Genomic DNA, 4,735 nt, shown 5'->3' on the forward strand with positions numbered 1-4,735 from the left:
TATTTGTCATTAAGTTCAACTGATTAGTTGTGAAAACCAAAAAACCTTGTACACTTTCTCAAAATCATGAGCAAAAAAAAATGTTTTAAGATAATCTAACTACGAACTGAGTAGGTACAGATGCACCTACCTGGATGTCGTATGTGCCTTGAGAAGCTGCCATGGGACAGTAAGGGTAGCTTTTCCACCTCAATCAATAAACTGATGTGCTTATGTGAACCAATGTCCGAGGTTTCTCCACCATAATTTCAGCTTGCAAGGCAGAGACTTTGTGTGTGTACTGCACACGATTGAGAAGGGCGGGCAATCACCTGGATGCAGATCCCACCTTATGATAGCAACCCTTCACACCATGCGGCGCTTGTTGAGAGTGAGATATAGAGAGAACTGTGGAGATATGGCCTGTGTGTGTGCGTGTGAGAATGCGGAGCACAACCTGTGCTAGTGTGGGGGAAGCTCCTTGCGTGTCCTGCTAGAGCTCGAGAGCAGAAGAGGAGGATAAGGGAAAAGCGATGGAGGAGAGCTTGTAACCAGAAGATTCACAACCGGTGATGAGAAAACGGTGCATTAAAACCTGTCCTCGTGGGTATGCCAGCAATAGTTAGGTGCCACTTGATTAATGTGCTTATGGTATTACCTGTACCATTCCCAAAAAAGTCATTGAACAAAAGAAAATATTGGTTGTGATCCATTGTCAAGATTCCCATATATTCCCTAATTGAAGTTTACTACCAAGACCTACAGATATCCATCTTGAACCTCAAGGTTAGATGTAGTTTTCCATCACTAAGAAACGAATAATAGGTATGAAGATCACTGTGGAAACCCCTACCAGTAAAGGGCCTTCAACAACCTAAAACTTCTATTTGAACCGGTTTGGGATGGTAATGATGCAATACCTGCAAAAGCACATGTCGGCAGCCTTCCAAAAGCTCAGAGTATCATTCAGAGCTGATTAATCGGGAATTTTAGCCTATGTCAAGCCATAAGGTTGTTATGCCTACAGTATGCACATGAGTGTGATTGTGTGTGTATGTGTGTATGTGTGTGCGCGCGCGCGAGTGACGATTGTCCAAGACTAAAGCACCAAAAAGGGAAGCTGTCAGCCAAGGGTTAGCCAAGGACTTGTCAGCTAGATAAGTGTGTGTGTGTGTGTGTGTGTGTGTGTGTGTGTGTGTGTGTGTGTGTGTGTGTGTGTGTGTGTGAGAGAGAGAGAGAGAGAGAGAGAGAGATTCAGTAAAGGAAGATTGCACAACTGTCGTGCCTGCCTTGGAATGGTTGGGGCTTCCTATTACACACCCTACAAATGGTATATGAGGGTTGATCACCCGGAAGTAGTAGGCATGCCAATCGAACACATCAAGGGTGAAGATAGTATCATCTACAAAGAAGGCCGAATCATCAACACCACCACCCCAAGCAAGCGAGTCTGGCCTGCTGAGCGCACATACAAAGCAAGCTAAACCGCTCTGGCATCCTGTTGCCGTGAACTCCACGAACGAAGGAACATAGGCCCCGATAGAAGAGTTCAGCACCAGCGGACAGGATGCCCCTCCCCCCCCCCCAAGGCCGCAAGGGCTGCGTTTGACCAGCGGGTGCAGAGTGGGGTCTCCAGGAGATCCAGGTGCCCAAGGTGGAATCCAATGCGACAAGCTTCCGAGCGAAGGTGGGAGCCCCGGTGGGCTTTCTTGCCATAATCAACCATGGAGGGTAGCAGCTGCAGTTCTCATGCCTGGCATACCAGGTTGTCCAAAACATGGGGGAGCCCACAACAGAATCTCAAGACTTGCATACGGTACGCACCTCCAAGAGCTTGCCAAGTGGCAGACAGAGCAAGCCACTGCGTAATAGTCTCTCCTCCATCTTGAACGGATTTGGTTTTTGCACACGGCCCATCTTCTTCATCTACATCAATGTCTCTATAGTCACAACACTCTAGGAATTATATAAAACGCATCAGGCAGAGTTGCAAATTTTGACAAGTGGCAATTTCATAGCTTTTATGCTTTTGAACAGGGACGTCAAGACTGGTGAAGTTTCTTATCATGGATTGAAGGAGAGAGACGGAGAGAGACGGCGAGAGAGAGAGAGAGAGAGAGAGAGAGAGAGAGAGAGAGAGAGAGAGAGAGAGAGAGAGAGAGAGAGAGAGAGAGAGAGAGAGAGAGCAGTGACTATACGCTTTGATATTTGCAAAGCTCGCCAATTTGCGTCCTTGAGCAAATTGTGGGCCATGAGCAACAAAGATAGCCCGCATTGACAATGCCATATTTTCATACCCTTGCGCTCTTGCATACTCGTTGTTCGAAGTTTTGTAGAGCGAGAATTGGAGCAAGGGTGTCCACCCACTCTGGTAATATGTTCATCCATGGCCAAAAACCTTCCAGATAGATCACCTTTGTGTCGCAGGTCCCGACCATGCCATGATCACTGAGCAAAACGATATTGACACCCTCAAATATGCCCATCTCATCAAGACCATCAAGAATCCTTCTTTTGTAGAGCAAACCATATGCTGATCTGAAGCGAACCATGCGCTGATCTGAGGCAAACCATATGCTAATCTGAGGCGACCCAGATATCTTTTGAAGAGCAAATGCTGTTCTGAAGCGAACCAGATCTGATTACTGATTTGCTTCTGACTTAACCTCTTTAGAGGTTGAATTTGAGCATGTACTGGCCAGATGCTTCTGAGCATGTGTCTAATCTGATGCCGACCCAATTTTTCTGACCAGGGTGCTGATTTGATATAAACCCGATCTTTCTTCTTTGGTAGTGCTTATTATCCCTAGTATCATTGTAGCCATCTAGAGCCATTGGATTAGGACATCCAGCTTTGAAGGGTTCCTCGTTGCTCGTGTTTTTGCCCATGAGATTTTTGGAACTCGTACCAAACTAACTGTCCAAGATCTTCCCACCAATATCCATGACATGCTCTATATGTATAGCGATGTGGACCATATGAGTTTCAAAGAAATGTGCTAATGATGCCCAATCCTCCCTTGAGTTCTCCAGTCCATGAAGATGATTGTAATGTATCTGACCATGGTTAACTGCAAATTGATGGTATGCTGAGTGAAGATATTTCTAGTAGAAAACTACTGTACTTGTAGCTGGTTGCCTTCAACAAAGGACAACGATGAAATGCTTGGATCCCATTGGATCCAATTGGATACATTCACACTCTAGCATCAAAGCTGAGACCACATGTTGGCTCAAAACATCTCAATTTTGATTTACTAACCTACTGATTGCTATGGAGTTCCTTTGGCTCATGTCCAACCGACCACTTGCTTGCCAAAACTAGGTATTACTTTTACCCAAACGATTGTCCTCAAAATTCAATCGCCGAGATGCTACCAATGTGAAAGGTTGCCAGGTTATCTTGAATTCCTGTCCGTGGTCCCCATTCTTTGCCATGGAATGGTTTTGAAAGTACTCGTTCTACTACCACAGCCCACTACACTCGAAAACCTTTTGACACTGCTACATTCCATCTTGTATATCCCATATGCCAAGGTAGTGGACACGTGACCAATGCCCACAAACACAACATTGATTGTGTCTCTCTGTGGTAAATTAGTCTTGTATATCCCATATGCTAAGGCAGTGGGACTGTGGGCTCATGCATCAAGCGAAGAGGACAGAGTCCAGCAATGGCAGTAGCATCCAAGACATCATGACATTGGATCTCCCTAAAGAAGACAGAGATTCCAATGACACAATTTGTAACATGTGTTTGAAGGTTCTTTTCAGCAATCCCTTTAACACTAGTTCTATAATTGGACACTTAAGTGTCCCGAGACACTAAAGTGTCCTGTTTTTCTACCAAGTTTTGGCAATTTATTTGTCAAGCTAGAAAGACGTTTGTTCCTCCTTGCTTCTACCATAGATTGGTTATGAGGGAAAGAAAACATTGGATTTTTCTCCTTATCAAAATACAATCTACATGGAGAGAATTCTGGTAAGTTCTAAGACATAAATTTTAGTAAAATTTCAAGCTGTTTTGTCAAAAAAAATCATAAAATCATTATATCTTTTTGTAGAGATGGCCTTTTTTATGTTTATAAAAGCCAAGTGTTAGCACTTAGTGTTGCAAAATAATGGAATGCACTTCAAAGATAAGTTTTCAAGTCACATGCAAGCTATAGACATAATTTCATACTTGAGCACGTGCTGAATAAGAGCATAATTTTGGTCTTCCTAATGTCCCCTAATGAAAGTGGTACTATTATCGTTCAATTTGACAACTAGAAATGACTTTATATGTTTAAACCAAGAAACTATGTATTTTTTGGGCTCCCTAACTTAATTAGATCTCATTGCTTGAACTCTATCTTGAATTTTTTATCGTGCAAAAAATCTTAAAAATCTTGAGTTCTCCATAATAACATTGAAACAAAGGTTTTAGGCACCCCAATTTCGTATGTACCACATACTTTGATACATTTAGTTGATCTACATCGAAAGTTTGATATTATTTGAATTATAAAATGCTTATGTCTCAAGAATGAAAATATGAAAGTTTCCTCTTATGCAGTTTTGAATATTTAAAATGATCCAATAATTTTTGCATACCAATGCCCTTCTAAGTGCTCAAAGGAAAGGGCAAGCAATGTATCACTTTCTAAAACTCACAAATACATCCGAAACATATTTTTCTTTGTATACAACGATATTCTTGAAATAATCTTATCAAACACATGGAACTTTCTATTATTTTATATACTCCAAAGTC

At 42.4% G+C, this 4,735-nt stretch overlaps 1 pseudogene; it reads right to left on the bottom strand.

Moving 5' to 3' along the window:
* Positions 1-1,528: 1,528 nt before the first annotated feature.
* Positions 1,529-2,531, bottom strand: LOC147440570 (uncharacterized; annotated as a pseudogene).
* Between the last annotated feature and the right edge of the window lie 2,204 nt (positions 2,532-4,735).

The sequence above is a fragment of the Adiantum capillus-veneris genome, chromosome 15, assembly GCF_014529385.1.
Source record: "Adiantum capillus-veneris isolate H3 chromosome 15, ASM1452938v2, whole genome shotgun sequence".
Classification (NCBI taxonomy): Eukaryota; Viridiplantae; Streptophyta; class Polypodiopsida; order Polypodiales; family Pteridaceae; genus Adiantum; species Adiantum capillus-veneris.